This window comes from Eumetopias jubatus, unplaced genomic scaffold (genome assembly GCF_037043125.1).
Source record: "Eumetopias jubatus isolate StellerSeaLion01/CBP00866 unplaced genomic scaffold, mEumJub1_p1.0 scaffold_4, whole genome shotgun sequence".
Lineage (NCBI taxonomy): Eukaryota > Metazoa > Chordata > Mammalia > Carnivora > Otariidae > Eumetopias > Eumetopias jubatus.
Genome location: NW_028274810.1, coordinates 172,298,175 through 172,322,827, shown reverse-complemented (window position 1 = coordinate 172,322,827; position 24,653 = coordinate 172,298,175). Strand labels below are relative to the sequence as shown.

The 24,653-nt window shown below is 39.9% G+C and overlaps 1 long non-coding RNA gene and 1 other non-coding gene across 2 annotated transcripts; both read right to left on the bottom strand.

The window, feature by feature from the left end:
• Positions 1 to 387: 387 nt before the first annotated feature.
• On the bottom strand, positions 388 to 3,821 carry LOC114216274 (uncharacterized). Its single transcript, XR_003610746.2, has 4 exons — positions 3,734 to 3,821; positions 1,000 to 1,112; positions 674 to 738; positions 388 to 497 (listed from the first exon to the last, which is right to left on the bottom strand). It is a non-coding gene; the product is annotated as an uncharacterized LOC114216274 (long non-coding RNA).
• LOC114216962 (small nucleolar RNA SNORD87) lies at positions 813 to 901 on the bottom strand. The gene has a single exon (XR_003610887.1). It is a non-coding gene; the product is annotated as a small nucleolar RNA SNORD87 (small nucleolar RNA).
• Positions 3,822 to 24,653: the final 20,832 nt, after the last annotated feature.

The window sequence follows — 24,653 nt, the reverse complement described above, 5'->3', positions numbered from 1 at the left end:
ATCCCCTAAGGCAAGAAAGGACATCGGTTCACAAACGAGCTTGTTATTGACAAGAACATACTATCCTTGAAGTATGTTAAAAACAAGTCTGGTGGGGTGCCCGGGTGGCTCAGTTGTTAAGCATTTGCCTTCAGCTCAGGTCATTGATCCCAGGGTCCTGGGATTGAGCCCCACATTGGGCTCCCTGCTCAGCAGGAGGCCTGCTTCTCCCTCTCCCACTCCCCCGCTTGTGTTCCTGCTCTGTGTCTCTGTCAAATAAATATATAAAACCTTAAAAAACAAAACCAAGTCGGACTAGTGATTATGAAAATGGAACTGTTTAAACATTTGGTATTTTTTAAAGATCATAAACTTTACTTGCCTAACAATTGCAAGTACTCAAACATGTATTTTTCTACATAATTTATTGAGGTGATCAATGTTAAAAATATTAATCTTCATGTTTCAATTCATGTCTTCTTGACCAATTCTTCTTTTTTCCTTCCAATTGCATGCCTCTAGGAAAAAAAAAATAGAAACCAACAGTGAAAACCACTCCATAGTCAAAAATCAAAAAGAAATCATACTCCCTGACACACACAGGCAATTTTAACAGGAAATGGCCCTAGCCCTTTGGAGTTTCAGATACTTTTGAATTATTAATAGCTGTGATTACTTGACAAATCATACTTACTTGAGGCAATGAATTTTAACCACGATAGTTTTGCACTTGAATATTCATCTGCAGCTACCTATATGCTGAAAAGAACATTTCACCCATTTTAATTAAAAATTGCATTATACTTGGGCAATTCACATAAACAATATAGGTTACTGGCATCTCAGTCTTAAAATTATTTCTTCAAAGAAACCCTCAGCTGGGTAAACGGCAAAAAGTAATTTAAGTCATCATTGTGCCAGTTTTTACCCTGTGTCAAAAATGTATTAAACATTTTTGGTACTGCCCTTCATGAACAGTACCACAAATACATAAAAAAGCACAACATTAACTTTTGGTACCTCATTACATGCACTTGTGCTCCTAGTGGTTTTATCAGAGCCATCCTGTGAACAGTTTCTGGAAAACATCAGGACAACCTTCATTCATCTTCACCTCATAGGCTCTATTGCACCTGGAAATTAAAATATTTAGAGTTCTCATTTGTACTTGCATCTGTTTGGCATCTTATATGTAGGAATGGTCCAGTGAGACTTTTTCCTTCTCATCAGGAACCATAAACGTAATATTTGCCACCTTCCTGACTCCCAACTTTTTAATAAAAACTACTAACATTAAGGCCATATACTGGAAAAATGTTGTTGTTTAACACATCTCTAATGAACAAAGTACTTTCTGTGTAATTCTTTTTTTGGTAGTCAAAGCAGATAAACCCCAAACTTAAAATGTCTATAATGATTTGAGCATATTAGTACTTTTGACTGTTTAGGCCCTAATAATTCCATAAATGATCTTTCCAAGCTGGAAATGGGTTTATTAGCATGAACAGGAAAAACAGTGGATACATATGATGTTCTTTACTGGGGCAGTATCGATTTTAAGACATGATGGTCCTAATGAGTACTCTAGCCATTGCTTTTCTGTCTCCGAGCTTGACAAGGATGAGATATGAATCAGGTTAAAGGTTAGGTATATAAAAACAAGTGTGCAGACCTCCAACTAAAGCATCACAATGGCAAATCTAACATAGTTTTAGAACAGATACATTATGTTGGCATCATTATTGGACAGTCTTGTGGAATTAAGTCCCAGGTTGCATGAAAGCACACTTAGGTAGTGCAAAGGGAATGGCCAGGGCCACAGATCATATCCCGCAGCACCCCAGGAGGATAAATCACTGAATCAGACAGCTACTGGAAATGATTTATGAAGACACATCAAATGTTGGACCTTGTGAAACAATTTATCATTTTCAAGTCTGGAAATAATTTCACATAATCAGTATCAGGAACACAAACTATTAGTTATGAATAATTCCAATTGGAAAATTTCAGTGTAATGAGATTGATGGAATTACTGAAAACTACATGCATAATCCCATTTCTCTAAAGCCTACCAGCATGTTTAGGGATACATATTTGGAATAAAACTGCTATCCATCCCACTTAGCTCAAAAAGCTAAGAGACGCGGATACAAAAGCCCAGATGATAGGCACCTCAGGATGGAAGGCAGGAGAATGGGACACGGAAGAAATGAGAGGCCATTATATTGATAAAATCACCGTTCTTAAATGGTTTGGTGGGCTCTGTATTTATTATGCTTCAGGAATTACCTACATTATATTTTTACCAAACATTTAGTTTGTAAAATTAAAAAAAAAATCCCAGTATTTACCAATAAAAATAGGATTCAAGCCCCTTAGGCCTCAAAATAATGACTAATACCAAATATACACTACTTTCAGGGGCGTCTGGGTGGATCAGTCCTTAAGCGCCTGCCTTTGGCTCAGGTCCTGGGATCCAGCCCCGCACTGGGCTCCCTGGGCTCCCTGCTCGGAGGGATGCCTGCTTGTCCCTCTCCCACTCCCCCTGCTTGTGTTCCCTCTCTGCCAAATAAATAAATAAAATCTTAAAAAAAACCAACAAAAAAACCCAAAACCTACTTTCATCCATCACAGTTGCTTTTTTTTTTTTAAAGATTTTATTTATTTATTTGAGAGAGAGAGGGTCAGAGGGAGAAGCAGACTCCCCGCTGAGCCGGGAGCCTGATGCGGGACTCGATCCCAGGACTCCGGGATCATGACCTGAGCCGAAGGCAGTCGCTTAACCTAACTGAGCCACCCAGGCGCCCCACAGTTGCCTTGTTGTAAGCAACGTATTTGGGGGAGGGAACAAAAAAAACCGCAGGATTATACCAAGTCTCATCGGTGAAGTATTCATTAATAACTTGTTTTTGAATAGGCAATGTTTTTTTCCAGTCTCCCAGCTGTTGACCAGTTTCTTCCGTATTATGTTCAGAAATACACATCTCTATATAAACGCAAAATCTAAGCGTAGAGCAGGCATTTATGGCCTGGGGGTAGGGGAGGGCAGGAATCTATACAGTACATATTGTTCTCCAACTTCAATACCACTCAGAGCATATTTACAAGGAAGACTCACAAATGCGACAACTCTACTAAATCCCTACCAGAACTGTTACTAAACTGCTGTTAAGTTTAAAAGCCAATCATAAAGTACAGTTAAGTAAAGGCTGTCTTAACATCCTAGAGATAATCCCTTCCCCATTTTATAAAATGCTCCCTTACTAGGGGTAAATACGCAGCCCATTTAGGGGACCTTAAAACCTTCCAGGCCGCACTCAAGGCTTTGCTGGGGATACAAAACGGCTTCGGAGAAGGGCGGGGAGGAGCACCAAACCCACCCGCCGTACCCTCCAACCTCCTCGGAACCACCTGAATCTGAGAAGGCCCTTTATTAATTTTGGGGCTTAGAACAGTTGAAGCCAAGGTCTACTATAAGAGAGGGGTCAGGTTAAGAGTCGCGGCTGGTTACTCAAAAAATGCGACTGAGCCAACGACCCGGAAGTAAGCTCCGGCCCCGTCAACTGGGGCGGGGGGGAGGGGAACGGGAAGGTTGCCTCCGGGGCCGAGCTCGCGGCCGTGTGGACCACGGGTCGGAGGCCCAGGGCGCGGGCACCCAAGGGCAGAAGGCCCAAGGCGGGCATGGTTTCCGGCACGGAATCAGGCTCCCAGCAGGAACGGGGGAACTAAGTAAGACCGCGAGGACGCCCACCTCGAAGAACCCAGCAACTGGCCCGCAGACCCTGCCGCCCGGCCCGCCTGGCCGACGATGCCCCACACAACCTCATCCTTCGGTGGCCGCGCGGAAAAGAAAGCACAGCTTCTTCCGCTCGGCGTTTGGCGCTCCGGGCCCCGCCTCTTCCGGGTCTTGGCCCCGCCCCTGCCCGGGATTGGGGTGTTCGCCCAGCGGCGGAGGGCCGGCAGAGAGCTAGAGCGTGTGGTCCGCGTTGCGGTCCCAGCGTTTCGCCAAGCTTGTGGCGCCGCCGGGAGGTCTGGCATCTCGGCCTGCGGTGGAGTGCCACAACGTAAGTTCCTACTGGGGGGGCCTTTTGGAACTCCGTAGAGGCTTTCAAGGCTCATGAGTACTTCACCTAGAGCTATTTCACTGAGTATGCAAATGTTTAATCTAGTTTGTAGTGGACAGAAGAGAGCGGAAAATGCTCCAAAAAGGAAGGGTTTCCCATTCCTAGTACAATATATTTGCTTAGTCTTCTACTCTCTCACGTAGTTCAGTGCGTGAAAAACTGGTGGTATTGGACATCCCAATTTAGAGTAAGGGTATCTGGAATCGACCCCTTCACACAAACACAGAACCAGTTACCAGAAAAAAAGGAAGCTGCCATATATTTCTCTTCTAACAACAGCTACTGCTGCTGTTTTTATCGATAATAATAATTATAGAGCATTTATAAACAGCATTTGTAAAGCAGTCACGTGCCTTGTTTATGAACATGTTCTAATTTGCCATTGATTTTTGTGTTTTGTGGGTTCCCCCCCTCTTGTTTCTCTCAGTCATTTTATATTGAGTCCTGGATGCAAAGCACTAGGCTTAGAGCTGCAGGGGGCAGGTTGATGGTCTTGTTGCCAGAAAGAATACACATAAAAGCATGTAATTAAACAACTGAATCAGTAAAAGACACATCATCTTTCCTTTAAACACTGAAAGTCTAAGAAATTCATACAAAATCCAGTACAAAATATATTTGCCTCAAAGAAACACGGTATAAAAAACTAAACCTTGCAAAACAAATTGTGCTTATAGTCACTTTACCAAAGAATTTCTCTCTATATAAAGTTTTTGCTGAATGTTTTATAGGGGTTTACAATTGTTTGGGGCCCCACCTGGGCAGTTCTGTCAAGTAGTGGCTTTGGGCCTCAGCCTGCATCGCAGACTCCTGGCTGGATATTACTTCTACAACCTAATTTCACAGCCTGGACAGCCACCTCCACCAAGCAAGCCTTTGCCTACAGCTGGTTGGGCAGGTGTGGGAGCCACCATTACTGAAAGTTATAGAGGAGGGTGAGTTTGGATGCTGAACCTATAGATGTTAGGGCAACATTTTAGGCAGCTTCTCAATGCCTACGGCCATATGAGAAGGAACTGGAGACCAGCAGGGACACTTCTGCAACACTTCCTTACAGGATAGCTCCTAAGTTGCTAGTTTTCCTATCCTCCTGTCGGTGCTCACGTGGCATGGTGTTTATTAGCATCGCTTCCAAGAGATACCTGATCTGGGAGGATAGATTATGGAAGGGACCACTGCCTTAATGACTTAATATGTTCTTTCTTCAGACTAGATACAGTTAAAGTCCATGACAAAGATTTAGATGTTCCTAAAACTCCAGAGACACCCATTTTCAGATTATCATTTTGTCAGTTATTTTAATTGTTTAATAATGTCATCCATTAAATAGATGCAATGTTCTCAACTGCAAGTAACAAATGCAACTAAATGGCTTTTAAAAAATGAAAGTGTATTATTCCACATTGCAGGAAGTCCAGAGGTACCTGGCTCTAGGGTTGGTTAATTCAGCAGTGCAACATTGTCAGAGTTTGTGGTCTTCTCTGAGACTCTTGATTTTCCCCTCATGGTTGCCAAAAGGCTCCCACAGCTATAAACATCACATTTTCTTGTAACAACATCCAAAGGCAGGAAGAAGGGACTTTTTTTTTTCTTTTAATCTGGGTGGAAAATCTTACGCAGAATGGCCTTCAGGTACCATTCATTAACCATGGTTAGGTTACATGTCCAGAGATTATCAGTTTGTAATGTGAGAAGGTAGGTTGTGGCAGAAAAGAAAGAGAAAGGGGTATGGCTGTTAAGAAGACTGTCAACAGTGTTTGCCTCAGCAGGTAATCTTAACTTTAAGGTTTGGGGGTACTGCTGTAAGCCTCAAGAGCTCTCTTTTAATTACTCTGCAAAGGAAGATAACATTATAGGCGCATGATGGAGGGTGCAGGAATTCTGAGGAAGGATGGGTTCAAATTTCAGTTCAACTTCTGCCTCAAAAGTTGCCACAAAAGCAAAAATAGCTTTTCTTTAACACAACTTTATTGACATACAAAGAATTGAACATATTTAAAATGAAAAATTTGTAAGTTTTGACATATGTATATGTGTGAAACATCCCATTAAAGAAAATGAACATATTCATCACCCCCAAACATTTCCTCATGCTCCTTTGTAATGTCTCCTTCATGGCCCCCAAACCCCACCTTCAAACCCCTTCCCCAAGCAACCACTGACTTACTTTCTGTTACTAGAGATTAGTTTGCATTTTTCTATAATTTGCTTAAATGCAATCATACAGTATGTACTCTTTTTTTAGAGGAGGGGGAGGGGCAGAGAGAATTTTTTAAATTAATTTATTTTTTGAGAGAGAGAGAGCAAGCTTGTACTCAAGTGGGGGGAGGGGGCAGATAGGGAGAGAGAATTTCAAGCAGACTCCCTGCAGAACATGGAGCCCGAGAGAAGGGGTGCTCAATCCCACGACCCCAAGATCATGATCTGAGCTGAAACCAAGAGTCAGTTGCTTAACTGACTCAAGCCACCCAGGCACTCCAGTATACTTTTTTGTTGGCTTCTTTCATTCAGCATAATCATTTTGAAATTCATCCATGCCATTATATGTAACAACAGTTAATTCCTTTTTAGTGTTGAACAGTTTTCCCCATATTTGGATATACCACTCTTTGTTTATCTATAGATCCACTGATGGACATTTGGAGGTTTCAGTGTTTGGCTATAACAAATAAAGCTGCTATGAATATTCATGTAAGTCTTTGTATGGACATGTGCTTTTATTTCTTTTGGTAAATACCTAGGAGTAGAATGGCTGCATTGCGTGGTAGGTGTGTGTTTAACGTTGTAAGAAACGGCCAAACTGTTTTCCAGAGTGGTTATTACCATTTTTCATTCCCATCAGCAGTGCTTGAGAGTTCTAGTTGTTTCATATTCTTGTCAACACTTGGTATGGTCAGTCTTTTGCTTTAGACACTCAAATAGGTGTGTAGTGATATTTCATTGTGCTTTTAATTTGCCTTTCCCTGAAGAATACTGAGCATTTTTTAAAATGCTTATTTGCTATCTGATATCATTTGCAAGTATTTTCTCCCAGTCTATAACTTGTTTTTTTTTCCCATTCTTTATTTTATTTTATTTATTTATTTTTAAAGATTTTATGTATTTATTTGACAGAGAGAGACAGCGAGAGAGAGAACACAAGAGGAGAAGCGGGAGAGGGAGAAGCAGGCTCGCAGGGAGCCTGACATGGGGCTCAATCCCAGGACCCTGGGATCATGACCTGAGCCAAAGGCAGACGCTTAACGACTGAGCCACCCAGGCACCCCTTTTTCATTCTTTTAATAGTGTCATTAAAACAGAAGTTTCATTTTGATGAAAAACAATTTATTATTTGTTTTCTTATAGGGATTTGGCTTTGGCTGTTTTGTCTAGGAAACTTTATATAACTCAAACTTCTGGAAAGTACCTTTTCCCCCCCTAACCATAGACCAACTCAGTTATTCCTCATGAGAATAAATATGCCCTTCTTAGGACACAGATCACTCCACCAGGCTCATCAAATGACTGTTTCTATGCAAGATTCAGAGCTATGTCTATTATAAATTAGGTCATGAATTTTGCCCAAACCTAGTAAGCTCCCTTGACCCTTGATTTTGGCTCAAGTCATGATCTCAGGGTTGTGAGATTGAGTCCTACAGTGGGCTCTGCGCTCAGCAGGGAGTCTGCTTGAGATTCTCTCCCTTTGCCCCTCACCCTACACACTCTCTCTCTCAAATAATCTTTAAAAAAAACAAAAAAACTCATCCTAATCCAGACTCTCAAAAACCTCATAATATCCTGCCATTGCCTCCCTGTCTAAGAAGCTAAGACTGTCAAGGCAGTAGTCTCCCTTACTTCTCTTATCCTTCCCTCCTTACAAATTTTTGTGATAAGCAATGAACTTGACTTTGTTCTTTTTTTAAAAAAAGATTTTATTTATTCATTTGACAGAGAGCACACAAGCAGAGGGCATGGCAGGCAGAGGGAGAGGGAGAAGCAGGCTTCCCACTGAGCAGTGGGGCTCAATCCCAGGACTCTGGGATCATGATCTGAGCCAAAGGCAGACGCTTAACCGACTGAGCCACCCAGGTGCCCAAACTTGACTTTGTTCTACCAACAGGTTATTTTGGTGGTCTTTTCAAGGAGTCAGCCATCACAGCAGTCAAAAATAAATAGATAGAAAGAAAGAAAAGGAAGGGAAAAGAAAGGAAAGAAAAGATGTCTCCAAAAGCATAGGGAGACAGATTAGAAGAATATCCATCCACATCCACATTGTGTGTGTGTGTGTGTATGTTTAAACAACCTAAATATCCAGAGACTGGTAAAATGAATTACCATACATCCAAATAGTGTAATGGAAATCCTACTTTTGTTTGGCAAATTTATTAACCCCCTTTTCCAGACTATTTCAGCCCATTTCTCCCAAACCTCCTCTTTCCCTTCCCCAACATTCTTAGCTTATAACTTATTAGGTAAGTCAGGACCCTTTAAGAGACTACAAAGAGAAAACACAAAGTAATTTAAACACGAAAATTTAATATAAAGAATTAACTGTAGGGGCACCTGGCAGGCTCAGTTGGAAGAGTGTGCGACTCTTGATCTCATGATCATGAGTTTGAGCCCATGTTGGGTGTAGAGGTTACTTAAATGAATAAATAAAAACTTAAAAAAAAAAGAGTTAACTGTAATAAGGGATTATCTATTAAGAGAAAAAAAATTTTAAAGCATGTGGAAATAACATATTGAAGTTGCCACCCCCTCTGAGCTGAGACAGAACCTAGCAAGGAGCAGATTTGGTGGCGGCCACTCCAGACTTTGTGGCTAAGTGAATGGCAGAGAAGTAAGGTGCCCTCTGGATCGCTAGGGGAAGCTACCCACAGGAAGGTGCTACGTAGTGCCGGCCACAGTGCACTGTAGGAACCTGTTGAGAGGAGCAAACCAGAAACAAGAAGAGAAGCTCCTCCTGCAATCTCCCTTCAGTACCGTTTGCTGACAGATCTTTACATTATTTGTTTGGCAAAAGAGAAATGTTTATATGGTCCAGGTCCATTTTCACAGAGCAGGTAATATGGGGTAGATCTGGAGATGAAAGACAGTAAATTGATAACTGGAACATTCTTTCTTCTCCATTGAACAAAGAGAAGCCACCAGCTGGGAAATCACCATCCAGTTCACACCCCTCTGTACATTAGTGCCTACTTTCTCCTGTCTTGTTGCTGCCCAAAGTGTCCCTCCTGTTAAAGGCTTTTGGTTCTCTCCTGCTCAAGGACGCTCCTTCAAGTGTCTTCTCTCTTTTGCCTCATCTCTCTCCCTTACCAATGGACCACTCCAGCAGCATATAAACATGTTCCAGTCTCTATACTATTTATTTATTAATTTTTGGCTGCCTAGTATCCATTCCCACTTCTTTTAATAAAAGCATGTACTGATATTGCCCAAATTTACATTTCTTTTTTTTTTCAAATTTACATTTCTACCTCAGACCTCACCTCCAAACTAACGTATGTTTTTCCACTTCACCATCTCCAGTGCTGAGGGTGGGGTAAAGAACTTAGACCTGACTTTTGACCTTTCATTTTCTTATCTCTCTTTTTCTATTGAAGCCTTTGTATTTCTCCTTCCTTTCTAATGGAAACTTCATTTAAGTCATTTCTTGAGATTCCTTTTCCTAGGCAAAATTTAATGTTAACTCCTTTAAACTTTGTTCTTAATAGTAAAGGGGTTTTTGGAATTTAGAATTCCCGTCTCCCTTTCAAGTCTATCACCTTCAAAGGGACTTAAGAAAGTCAATGTAGAGACTCAGGGTTGCCAGATGACTTGATTAATGTGAATAACTTGGGGCACCTGGGTGGCATATTTGGTTAAGCCTCTAACTCTTGATCTCAGCTTAGGTCTTGATCTCAGGGTCGTGAGTTCAAGTCCCACGTTGGACTCCACGCACAAAAAATAATGTGAATAAATTCCCTTTATACCTAAAAAATATCCACTTGCGTAAATGGTCAATTGATTTTTGACAAGGATGCTAAGACTATTCAATGGGGAAAAGACAATCTTTCAACAAATGGTACTGAGAAAACAGTATCTATATGCAAAAGAATGAAGTTCTTAAATTAACTCAAAATAGATCAAAGATCTAAATATAAGAGCTAAAACTATAAAACTCTTAAAACAGGAGAATAGTTTCATCAGTTTGGATTTGGGAATAATTTCTTGGATTTGACACCAAAAACACAAGCAACAAAAAGAAAAATAGATAAATTGGACTTCACCAAAATAAAACTTTTGTGCATTAAAAGACAGTGTCAAGAGAGTGAAAAGATAATCCACAGAATGGGAGAAAATGTTTGCAAAGCACATATCTGATAAGGGGTAAATATCCAGAATATATGGAGAACTCCTAAACTCAACAATGAAAAAAACCAAACAACTCAGTGCAAAAATGGACAAAGGACATGAATAGACATTTCTCCAAAGAAGATATACAAGTGGCCAATAACCACATGAAAAAGATGCTCAATATAACTAGCTATCAGGGAAATGAAAATCAAAGCTGTAGTGAGATACAGTTCACACCCATTAGAGTGTCTATTATCAAAACAATAACAACAGCAACAAAATAACAAATATTGGTAAGGATAGGGAGAAATTGGAACCCTTGTATCATTGCTGGTGCATTGCTGGTGAGAATGTAAAATAGTGCAGCCATGGGGGAAAACAATCTGGCAGTTCCTCAAAAAGTTAAACATAGAATTACCCTGTGTTCCAGCAATTCCACTTCAGGGAATATACCCAAAAGAAATGAAAGCAGAGACTCAAATACTTGTACACCAATGTTCATAGCAGCATTATTCATGATAGTCAAAAAGAAACAACCAAATATCCGTTGATGAATGAATGAATAAACAAAATATGGTATTTAAAATTTTGCAACTGTTTACAATGCATGCCTCTAGGGAGTGAAACTTGGGGTTTGTGGGGAAAGTGGTATTTTAATTTTTTATTGTATACCATTCTCTACTCTTTGGATTTTTACTGTGTGTATGCAATTTTATAATTAAACTTAAAAAATAATTATTAAAATTATTAAAAATTATTAAAATAATAATTAAAAAATAGTACATTTTTGCTTCCAACTGCAAAAATAGACCATTTCTAAAATTTGTCTCTTCAGCTCATCATCACTCCTTCCTTTACCTTTGACCTGCCTTATGAAAAGTGTTTGGTATTCTCCAGCAATGAGCACATCCCTGGGGGTTGCTGGTCTCCAAGTTGCTGAACTGAGTTAATGTTGCCAGTTTGCAGATACAATTAAAACCACTTCAAGGGAAAAGATTTATGGTTTAAATCTGATATAGCAGTTTATCAAAAGTAACTTTTTAAAAAAGAGCCACTGATTTGACAATATAACCAGGATTACCTTAGAAAGTTTACATTTTGTAGATAGACATATGTGTGGATTCAGGGCATATAGGATATTATTTTCTCTTAAGCTGTCAGAATCTATAGTCTCTACTTTACACATGTAAATCTCATTAGTAAATTAATACATTTGCCCTTCAGTCCTTTTTCATATTAGTGAATGATTTGGAGAACCTCCTAGTTCCCCTGGATGTTTGCAGCAGAAAATGAGGTTGGAACTGGAAGGAAGTTGGCTATAATAACCACATGCTTGTGCTCTCCCTTGCTCAATAGTAAGCATGTCAAAGTAGAGTTAATGCAAGGGAAATGTAAATGACCCTAGTCATAAACGCATGACTTTTATATATAAGATCCTTTTACCTCAGGCAAGATTATTTTTAAACATAATATTGACATTAAGATAATCATAGCATTTATACCTCTCGTCAAGGTTAAAGTTCCAAATCTGTGAAAAATACATTAAATTGTCAGAAAATAGGGCAGTGATCTGAATGAAAGTTGATTCTTAAACACTTGAAGTGCATGAACTTTACTGAGATAATTTTGGTGAAAATTACCTAAATTACTTATGATTTCTGCCCGGATCTAAAATAATGAGTGGCTTTAATTGTCAGTGTGAGACACTAGGGTTTTCCTTTTCTGTTGAAAAAATTTAACTTTTATATTAAGAGTAAGCCTTGCAAACAACTACTTAAATCCTTCGACAAATTCTAAATGTAATGGAATGTTACTGAAATTACTCAAGCTGACCAATGGGACCTGAGGGGAAGTCTGCTAGGAGACTTCAGGGGAAGTTTTCTTCTTTGATGAAAAGACACAAATGGGAAGAAATAGCTCTTCTTCCCCTACATATTATCTGTGAAAGAATTCTTGGCATCGCTGCAGCCATCTTGTTGAATGAGGGGAGCTTGCTGGAAATGGCAAAGTAGAAAGGAGAAGAAATCAAGCAACTTAAAGACATCGAATAGTCACCAAATTAACCAGCCAGGGAGCCACCCCAGTTCAGGCTTCTTGTTTTGTGAAATAATACACTTTTCTTAGTGTTTAAAGAAATTATTTAAGAACGATTACATAGAGAGTTGAGAATGTGGAAGTAATTGAAAAATTCAAACTAAGGTTAAATTATGTTGTTATTCGTACCTTAGTGATGATCTAATGCAAATGATGTCCTGAAATTAATACCCCATAAACTTAAACATGGCATAGATTCTGAATATTTCTTCCACAGTGTTTTGTGCATATGCATGAGAGTTTCTCTGTGTATGGTGGTATTCTGCTAAATAGGATCTAAAAACAAAGCAAAATACCCAACCCTGATTTATAGTGGTTGCAGATTTCTATAGTGTAAATATCCCCATCATGGGGGAATAGCATTCAAGATGCTATTTAACAACTGGTTTACATAATACCTGAATACTTGAATAATTAACAGTTGGTTCTCATAGAACACCATTCCCAAGAAGCTGAATTGCTGGGTTGAAGGATTGAAGGAGGAATGCATCTTCATACTTAGGATAGTCAAATTGTTTTCCAAGTGGTAGTACCACATCCCTGTCAAAACTTGTTTCAGAATTTAAACATTTTTGCCAATCTGATAAATAAATGCAGAATGGTATTTATTGTTATTTTAATTTGCATTTGCCATGAGGTTGAAAAGATTACATATTTTTTTTTCCTTAATTTTTTTTCGTATGTTTTTTAATCATTTGGGTTTTCACTTCTGTAAGTCCTAGCCTTCACCCAATTGTTTATTGGAGTATTTGTAATTTTTAAAATTGATTGATGGGATTTCTTTAATATTCTGCATACTAATCTTTTGTCAATTATCAGTTACCTGCATGGCAAATAACTTTTCCCAGTCTTTATCATTATATTTATGGTGTTTTATGTTGTTTGGAAATCTGTATTCTTCTGCTTACCAGCAGCTCCCTAACACCCAACACCTCTGTGTTCCTATGGAGAATTTCTGGCTACCTTGAAATCCAAATTCTTTACTGTGCCTTTTAAGGCCCTCCTTGATTTGCAAATTGGGAATGATACAATACTCATTCCTGTGATTTTTATGGGATGAAATGAGATAATATATGTGAAGTATTCATCCCTCTTCCCCGTGCTCTTTCTTTCTTTTTTAAAAAATTTTATTTATTCATTTGAAAGAGAGAGAGAGAGCACAAACAGGGGGAGGGGCAGAGGAAGAGGGAGAAGCAGAGCCTGCTGATCAGGGAGCCTGCTGTGGGGCTCCATCCCAGGACCCCGGGATCATGACTGAGCTGAAGGCAGACACTTAACTGACTGAGCCACCCAGGCACTTCCCCGCTGCGCACCCCCCCACCATGATCTTTCTTTCAAAGCAGTATATTCTTGCCTTCCCTGTGCCTGGAATACTCTTCTTGTCCCTCTTTGCCTTCTCCTTTTTTTTTTTTTTTTTTAAGTAGAGCCCACTGCAGGACTTGAACTCATGAACCTGAGATCAAGACCTGAGCTGAGATCAAGAAGTAGACACTTAACCAACTGAGCCACCCAGATGCCGCTCCTCTTTGTCTTCTCAGTAAAGTCTTCCTTGATCTCTTAAGACTGAGTCAGGTACCCCTGGCTGACACTCTTGTTGCTGTCTCTGTAGCCATCCCAGCCCTCTTCCCTGATATTGAAACCCAGATTTTATTTGTGTTTTATGCCCAGTCTTAGGGCTAAGCCAATCTGTTTGCCTGTCTCTCCTGCCTCTTGTGGTAGATGCTGGAGACTGGCTCACTTGATAGCTATTGCATTTCTGTATTTGAGAGACTGAAAAGCTAAGTATTACATATTTCAAGACTCTCTTGCAGCTAGGATTCTGGATGTGAATTGGGTCCTGCCAGTCAAATGCATTGGTACAAAACCTGAATTCTAAATCAAGTTATGTGATGAGAAAAGCAGGCCACAAGCCATCCATTTTGCTGGCATATATGCGGCAAAGGCAGTGTGCTTCTAGAGTTAGCCACTGTTGGGGTAGTTTCTCATTTGGCAGGCAGGATCCAGATCCTTGCAGAAGTATCAGCTGCCTTGGCAGCCCAGTTCTGTGGAATGATTTTGAAAATTGTTCCTATAAATTAAGCCTGAGTTTGTTTCATCTCAATGACTCTGTAAGTCACTAATGCTCTATAATAAGCTCTTTCTTTCTTTAAAAAAAAATTATTTGAGAGAGAAAGTGAGCATGAGCAGGGGTAGGGGTAGAGGAGGAGAGAGAGAGAATCCCAAGCAGACTCTGCTGAGGGCAGAGCTGGATGCGGGGCTTGATCCCAAGACCCTGAAATCGTGACCTGAGCCAAAACCAAGAGTTGGATGCTTAACTGACTGAGCCACCCAGGCACCCCATTCTTTCTTTTACTATTTATTTTTATTTTTTAGAGAGAGAGAGTGCATGTGCATGTATGTGCATGGGGGGAGGGGCAGAGGAAGAAGGAGAGAGAGAATACTAAGCAGGCTCCATGCTTAGCATAGAGCTTAGCATGGAGCCTGATGCGGGGCTGGATTTCAAGACCCTGAGATCATGACCTGAGTTGAAATCAATGAGTCAGACGCTTAACTGACTGAGCCACCCGGTGTCCCACATCTTTCTTTTTAAACTAGTTGGAGCAGATACCTCAACAAAATCCAGACTGATATACCTTCCTGACACCTGGGGTGAACTTGTGTCCCAGTTCTGGCCAATGAGAAAAAAGTAGAAGCCTTGGACCCTGATGACTTTATAAAGCCATCTTACCAGTCCTGGACTTCCTACCTATGGATTTCTTTTACATGAGAGAATAAAGTCCTAATTTATTTAACCCCCTGAGGTTGGGTCTTTTTTATTAGCAGCTGAATGCAATTCCTAACTGATATGGTAAGCAATGAACAGTGTGTATTGTAGTGTTAAAAAATACTAACATAGTAATAATATAGTATTATATTGTTGTAGTATAGTATTAAAAAATGGGCAGAGGACCTGAATAGACATTTTTCCAATTAAGACATATAAATGGCCAACAGACACATGAAAAAATGCTCAACATCACTGATCACCAGGGAAATGCAAATCAAAACCACAATGAGGTATCACCCTACACTGGTCAGAATGGATAGAATCTAAAACACAAGAAACAAGTGTTGGTGAGGATGTGGAGAAAAAGGAACTCAAGTGCAGTGCTGGAGGGAATGTAAATTGGTGTAGCCACTGTGGAAAACACTATGGAGTTTCCTTAAAAAATTAAGAATAATACCATATGATCCATTAATTCTACTCCTGGGTATTTATCCAAAGAAAATGAAAACACTAATCCAAAAAGCTGCACCCCACTTCCACAAAATATAGAAGAAATGCAAATGTCCATCCACAGATGCATGGATAAAGAAGATGTGGTATATATTTACAATGGAATATTACTCCTCCATAAAAAAGAATGAGACCTTGCCATTTGCAACCCCAGAGGATATAATGCTAAGTGAAATAAATCAGACAGAAAGACAAGTACCATATGACTTTAGTCATGTGTAGCATTTAAGAAACAAAACAAATGACCAAAGAAAAAAGAAACAAACAAAAAACAGACAAATTCAGAGAACAATTCAGAACCCCCTCTGGTGGTTGCCAGAGAGGAGGTGGGTGGGTGGGGTGAAACAGTTAAAGGGGATTAAGAGTACAGTTATGATGAGCACTGAGAAATGTTTAGAATTGTTGAATCATTATAATGTATACCTGAAACTAATATAATACTGTATGTTAGTTATACTTCAATAAAAAAATAATGGAAAAATGTTTGTGGACCAACTGATTTATGAATAAAGGCACTGAAGCATGAAATAGTAGTGTGTGTGTGTGTGTGTGTGTGTGTGTGTGTGTGTGTGTGCGCTATAATGGAAAATGTAAAACAGGAAGCGGTAGAGTAAGGGTGTACGTAAGGGTTTCACAGGTGAAGTTAGAGCGTTACATACCTTTAGATGATAGGGAATCTTTTTTTTTTAAGATTTTGTTTATTTATTTGAGAGAGAGAATGAGAGCACGAGAGGGAGGAGGGCCAGAGGGAGAAGCAGACTCCCTGCTGAGCAGGGAGCCCGATGTGGGACTCGATCCGGGGACTCCAGGATCATGACCTGAGCCGAAGGCAGTTACTTAACCAACTGACCCACCCAGGCACCCCTAGATAATAGGGAATCTTTAAAGGGATTTCAGCAGGTGTGTTACATCCTCAGGTTTGCATTTTTGGTAGGTTACTTGGGTGCAGCCGAAACTGCAGGTAATACTGCATTGTTAAATCTACAAATTGCAAGGTAAATGACAAATACTTGGAGTAATTATTCTTGCATTTGTGAATATAAGAGTATCTTTAGGGAAATCTTTTAATGTGCAATACTAGGTCAGAGTGTATACACTTAAAATATTGAGAGATATCTCCACGTTGTATTTAAAAGGGCTTGCACTCCAACAGTGTGACAGTCCTCGTTTCCTTATCCTTACCGATAATGGGTATTTTAAATTTGTACCACTGTTCCCCCTACCCCCACCATTGCTCCATTTAATATTACCTGGGAGAGGGGGAGAAAGGCATGAGGATAAAAACTAGGGATTTATTTTCATCAAAAACATACATTCTTGGGGTGCCTGGGTGCCTCAGTCGGTAGGGTGTCTGCCTTCGGCTCAGGTCATGATCCCGGGATCCTGGTATCGAGTCCCTCGTCGGGCTCCCTGCTCCCCTTCTCCCTCTCTCTTTGCTCCTCCCCACCCCCTACCCCCACTCATTTGCTCGCTCTCTCTCAAATAAATAAAATCTTAAAAAACAAAACAAAACATTCTTAAGCATTAGGGCCTGGTTAAAATAAATTAACTCCAGTATGCCAGAAAAATTAATCATCACTTACCTTCTGAGTCCAGTTAACCATTTCCCCCAGTATACTGAGACATAATTGACATATAACGTTGTTTAAGGTGTACAGCATAATGGTTTGATATATGTATATGTTGTGAAATATCACAATAAGTTCAGTTAACATCCACCTCACATAGTTATAAATTTTTTTTTCCTGTGATGAGAACTTTTTTTTTTAAAGATTTATTTATTTATTTATTCATGAGAGACAGGAGGAGAGAGAGAAGCAGAGGGAGAAGCAGGCTCCCAAGGAGCAGGGAGCCCGATGCAGGACTCGATCCCAGGACCCTGGGATCATGACCTGAGCCGAAGGCAGATGCTTAACCATCTGAGCCACCCAGGCGCCCTGTGATGAGAACTTTTAAGATCTGCTTTCTTGGGGCATCTGGGTGACTCAGTTGGTTAAGCAGCTGCCTTCGGCTCAGGTCATGGTCCCAGGGTCCTGGGATCAAGCCCTGCATCAGGCTCCCTGCTCGGCAGGAAGGCTGCTTCTCCCTCTCCCACTGCCCTGCTTGTGTTCCCTCTCTCGCTGTGTCTCTCTCTGTCAATTAAATACATAAATAAAATATTTTTTTTTTAAAGGTTTATTTGACAGAGACAGCGGGAGCAGGAACACAAGCAGGGCGAGTGGGAGAGGCAGAAGCAGGCTTCCTGCGGAGCAGGGAGCCTGATGGCGGGGCTCGGTTCCAGGACCCTGGGATCATGACCTGAGCTGAAGGCAGATGCTTAACGACTGAGCCACCCAGGAGCCCCAATACATAAATAGAATCTTAAAAAAAAAAAAAAGATCTACTTTCTTAGCAACTTTCAGTTATATAATCGTTAACTATAGTCGTCATGCTGTATGTTACCTACCCAGGACTTATTTGTCTTACAACTGGATAGTCTGTATCATCCTGATAGGTGAAATATGTTGTTTCATTGCTTTTTAAATTTATATTTCTTAATCATATGTGAGTTTGTGTCTTTCCATAGAAATATTGGCTGTTTTCTTTCAATGAACTTCTTATACCATTTGCAGCATTTTCTACTGAGTTGCTGGTTTTTTTAACTTCTGAGAGCTAATTTTATTTTATTTTTTTAGATTTTATTTATTTTGTGAGAGAGAGAGAGAGCGAGCACGTGATCACGAGCAGGGGGAAGAGCAGAGGGAGAAGCAGACTCCCTGCTGAGCAAGGAGCCCGACGTGGGGCTCGATTCCAGGACCCCAGGATCATGACCTGAGCCAAAGGCAGACGCTTAACTGACTGAGCCACCCAGGCGCCCAAAGCTGATTTTATATAAAGGAAATGACTACTGTGACTATCTTATATGTTGTGTCCCCCCAACATCCCTCCCCCGGTTTGCTTTTTGTCTATTTGTCTTGTTTATGATTTTTTCAATAACATAATTTTTCATAAAAAATTATTTTATATAGTCAAAATTACCCATCTTTTCCTTTATGGCTTTTTGGGTTTTGTTTTGTTTTTCTGTATGTGTGTCATGCTTCCCCTTGCCATCTTTAACCCTCCATCTAATTGAGCTAACCAGCCAGAGAAGACATTCCTAACTTCTACTGTCTACATATATTTCCTCAGCTTTTATTTCTCATCAACTTTATGAGTTGATGGGAACATGAGGAAAAGGCAAGGGAAGTTTGTTAAGGGCAAACACTAAGCCAAATGCTTATCACAGTAAGAGACCTGAAGCCAAGAAGGGTATTTTCCAACAGGACTGGGGGTAGAACACTAGAATGCCTAAAGCATCCAGGTAGGTAACAGGGCAGGCAGCCTCAAGCAGGTAAGAAGCAGACTCTCAGGGGTGCCTGGGTGGCTCAGTCAGTTGGGTGTCTGCCTTCGGCTCGGGTCATGTTCCCAGGGTCCTGGAATCACTCTACCCACAGTGGATGACATTGGAGAATTATGTCTGCACTGCGGCCTTTTTCCCTGTCTGCCCCTTGGCCTGACTCTCCCCTCTGTTACCATTTAGAGTAAAACTCTATTTAGAGGCCTCCAATTTTGGCTGTTCTTCATATAGGGAACTTTTGGAATTTCAAATTTTGTTTTCTCTTTTAATAAAGTTTGAAGTTTAGGTCTATTATCTTACTAGGGATTCTGAGTCAGTTTTGTGACTTCAAAGGTGAACAATGACTTCATTCTAGGAGGAGTCTCCCCTTAACCAGAGGTCCTTAATTCAGTGAGTAGGAGAGCCTGCACACTACTAAATCAGTTTAATATTTAAAAATATATGATCCCCGGGGCACCTGGGTGGCTCAGTTGGTTAAGCATCTGCCTTCGGCTCAAGTCATGATCCCAGGGTCCTGGGATGGAGCCCCACATCCATCGAGCCCGCATGGGGCTCTCTGCTCAGTGGGGAGTCTGCTTCTCCCTCTCACTGTCCCCTCTGTGCTCTCAAATAAATAAAACCTTTAAATACATATATACATATGTATATATATGATCCCCTCCTCTTGTTAGTAAACTACTTCATGCCCCAAGGAAATTTGCTCACATAGGTGTCCCCCAACTCACCTCCTATTAGGAAGTGGGATTTAGGTTTTTATCTAGGATCTATTTATTTTTTGACCTCTTCTGGCCTCCCCATTCCTCACTTCCTCAAGTTTGACTAAAGGTGGATCTTGAGTAACATGCTGTCTCTCCTCTCATCATTCATTTTTGCAGGAAGCTCTGCTTCCTTTCACCAAGGGAAGGGAGAGCACTAATGTAATGAGTGTGTATCCCGAGAGTGGCCGTACGTCTGGGTGGGGCTTGCATGGGTTGGGGGAGGGGGAGAGAACAGCAGTTACTGTTGGAGTGACAAGAATTTCTGTCTTGAGTCAAGCCATTCCCATCACCACTATCACTCTAGACATTGTCCAGCTTCTGGCACTGGCTGTCTGGCCAGAGAGGGAAATAGAACCACCTGGTTCTAGTCCTTCCTGAGACCTCGTGTGGCTGCTTTCTGGACCTCTCAGGTCAGGTGTAGCACAGCATCAGCAGCTTTTTCTTGTTCTGGTCTTGTCCTCAAGTCAGGTCTTTTGAAGGCAGTCTTTCCAACACTTTTAGAGTCTGACTGGTTTCGTGGTGGAACTGGCCTCCTTTCTGAAAGGAGAATTTGGAAATAGCTTCCCACTTCCCACATTTGTTCCTTCCCTTGACTCTCCTGTTTCTGCCATTGCACACCACTTTTTCCACTTGGTTATGGCCTATGTTTCAAGACGACTCCAGTATAGGGGCTTAAAATCAGCAAGAGAGACAGGTGTGCTGCACACAAAGGAGAAACAATCTTGCACAGGCCTTTTGTTTTTTTTAATACAACTTATTTTTTATTTTTTATTTTTTTAAGATTTTTATTTATTTATTTGACAGAGAGAGAGACAGCGAGAGAGGGAACACAAGCAGGGGGAGCGGGAGAGGGAGAAGCAGGCTTCCCACCAAGCAGAGAGCCTGATGTGGGGCTCGATCCCAGGACCCTGGGATCATGACCTGAGCTGAAGGCAGATGGATAACGACTGAGCCACCCAGGCGCCCCTAAAATACAACTTAATTTAAAAAAAATACTGATCTGGTCACCTGGGTGGCTCAGTTGGCTAAGCATCTGCCTTCAGCTCAGGTGATGATCCCAGAGTCCTGGGATGCCTTCAGCTCAGGTCATGATCCCAGGGTTCTGGGATCAAGTCCCATATCGGGCTCCTTGCTCAGCGGGGAACCTGCTTCTCCCTCTGCTCCCCCTGCTTGTGCATGCTGTCTGTCAAATAAACAAATAAAATCTTTAAAATCTTTAAAAAAAATACTGATCCACATGATATACATATCTACATAAAGAATTAAGATGCTTTCTAATAGCACATGTTTAAGATTTTTAAATTGACTGATTTCAGAACTTACTGAAAAATAAGATTGCTTTAATCAATTCTTATCTAGACCTCACATTGACTATATAAAAATGGAGACAAGTGATTTAAGTCCACCTCCAGAGCTCCCCGTGGACATACTTCTTGGTTCTGAGAAGGCAGGAATGCGTGAGTTTCTTCAGTAACATTCATAGGCACAGGAAATGACTATTGACATAATCTTTAAGCCTAATAGTTAAGATTATTCTTCAGTTTATAATTTAAAAGCTTCTGACAGCTGAATGCTATGGTAAAATTTATAATGAAAAAGTTTGAGTGATTGAGGTATATTTCACTGAGCTGGTTTCTCTTATGAGTTGAAACTAAGACTTGTATAAACATAGGAAGGGAAGCCCTTGCTGGGTTTATGTAGTTAGGCAAGAGCACTAATGTCCCACATTCCCAACTGTGCCACAGTACCGTCTGTGCTGTACTCAAAGTTTATAGGAAGCAAATCTATAGGATTTAAGGGGCATTTTTTCCCCAGTAAGACAGTCCTATACATATTAATTTCTTTGAGATATACAATTTTATATTTCCCTAGTGTTCCTTTTAAAAATTGGGAATCTTAACTTTTGGATATTTTTTAAGTTACAAGAACAAAAACAAAACTAAAAAAATCAAAAGTGTACCATGGAGAAGGATAGCATTAGTACACTACTAGTTGTAAAAGTCATTTGGGAAACTGTAGATATCACATCCTCCAGCAAGGTTAAAAAAAAAAAAGAATTTGGGGTGCCTGGGTGGCGCAGTGGGTTAAGCATCCAACTCTTGGTTTTGGCTCAGGTCATGATCTCAGAGTCCTGGGATTGAGCCCCATGTTGGGCTCCATGCTTAGCGGGAGTCTGCTTGGGACTTTCTCTCTCTACCTCTCCCTCTGCCCCTCACGCTCACGCTCTCTCTCTCTGTCTCAAATAAATAAATAAACCTTTTTGTTACCAGATTAAAACAATATGCCAATGCTCGAAGAGTCCAAGTTCATACCTTTTCAAATAAAATATACGACTGATATAACCTGCAATAACCTATACCTGGTTAGGAAAGAGCATTTGGATTAAGTCATCCTCTCAAAGTAAGATATCTAATATATAAATTTGGATCAGAAGCAATGTGTTTGATTTATAATTTCTTCTTCCTGCCAGCTAAGAATACAATTTGTGTGGAGCCAACAAGCACCTTTTCTTATAATTATGCCAAGTACAATTCATGTTGATTTTTTTAAAAGATTTTATTTATTTATTTGAGAGAGAGAGAATGAGAGATAGAGAGCACGAGAGGGAAGAGGGTCAGAGGGAGAAGCAGACTCCCTGCTGAGCAGGGAGCCCGATGTGGGACTGGATCCCGGGACTCCAGGATCATGACCTGAGCCGAAGGCAGTCGCTTAACCAACTGAGCCACCGAGGCACCCCATTTGTTGATTTTTAAGGGAATCATGTAGGCCACTGCAGAAATGTTTTGTCTGTTTGGTTTATTTCCTCCGAATGACACTATGATACCCCAAGGCTTAAATAAAAAAATTAAATGATGTGCTGGAAAATATATATACAACTACCTCTCCCTCTCCTACTTTCGCTTTTCTTGATAATAACTGGTTAGTTGCTTTCAAGAATATAAAATGAGGACCTGTGAGAGAAAGAGAAATTATTGAGTAATTTAACCTAAAAAGCAATTTCAACTCAAATAATGACTGGGTGTTTCAGTAAGGTCAATTAGCATTTATATTCTTTTTGCAGTTTCTTCTAAGTTTAAATAAAGTCTCCATGAATAGATAAGAAAACCACTGTTTAGGATATCTATAACTGCAGATTGAAGTAGTTGGGCCAAATAAGCCTTATAAAAATGCAAAACCCATCTTTTTTACCAGGTAATGTGTGAATAGATTTCCCCACCCTTATTCTATATCCCAAACACCCTCTTCCATTGCAGGACTTTTATTTTCCACGTAATCCCTTTTATTATTAAGTTTTAATTTGTAAAACAGGTGTGTATATATATATATATATACTTTTAATATAATTATTGATGCATGATCAACATACAATCAACTGCACTGTATTTTTATAATCAGAAAAGGAAATAATATTTTTAAAGTCTGTTGGAACTGGTTATGCTTCTAAAAAGGCACTTCCCTATCCTCTAAAATTTTCATTACAGAAGAATTTAAATATCTGTCATATTGCTGAGAGCTGAGTGAAATGACGGGAATTTAGGATTTCCCTTGCAGATTATAGGATAATACTGTGATCCAAATATACCTCCCCTCCCCAGTCCTAATATATACTCCATTAAAGGGAGCATGGTGAAGAAGCTAATGCCAAACAGTTATCTATCTTCTAGAAAGATTTCAAATGTACCTTAAGTACCTAAAGTCTTTGTTAAATATCCCCAGAGACAGATGCAAACTTAACAGACTAAATTAATTTTCAAATTAATGCTTTATTTTAGTAATGTGTTTATCTCGACCGTGTACCATTAATTAAAACAGCATGCTCCTTTGAACCTTTGGGTGAAAATATGCAATTTCTCCCTTGAGAATTTCCAATCTACCAAAAGCTGTTAACATATTTAGCAATTTAATGAAGTGTTAAGAAAACCTAGGACAGAAATATACTTCTTTGGCATTAAAACATTTCTGTAAGTGGACAAGAAGAAATAAAAAGTAATACTGCCAAAGGCAAAGCTTAACTATTTTAACAGGATGATATAGGAAGGTCTGGCAATTCAACAAAAGTCATAATTTTCCCCCAATTAAATGCTTTAACAACTGTAGCCAAATAGATCATTATTAGCAAGAAAACCATTTTTCTGAAACTCTTGCTATCAAATGTAGTATTTAGAGTTCAGTTTCAGGTAACTTTAAAGAACTTTGCTTTCATGCCTTAAGATAAAAGATTAGTCATAGCACTTTTTATGGAAATAACATAATAGTGAATGGCTGAATTCATACCTCATTTTACATTTTATTCCTTTCCATGTTATATGAGTGGGTAAATATAGTCACAAATATTTAAATATACAAACATTTTTGCTACATATTAATATGTAGAAAATTTTTTATTATATGCCTTTTCTTTTAAAGACATGCTTTGGTCACATTACTAGGAGTATTCACATTCAAATAATAAAAATTACAGGCTATCAGATATGAGCTGAAATATGGTCATGTTCAGCTGAATCAACTGAGTGATGGTTTGTGCCTTCAATGGTCCTTTACCTCATTTCACTGCCAAAAGCTGTAAGAAAACCGCAGTGAGGAGACAAATAAAATGATGGTTCAACAGCTATAGTAATCGGTTCAACCAAGTCCATTAATATACTTTCCTATTTGCTAATCTTGGATCAAATTCAGCTTCCTTAACACGTGGTTATTGAGAAATAAATGAACTTTACGGTTGGAAA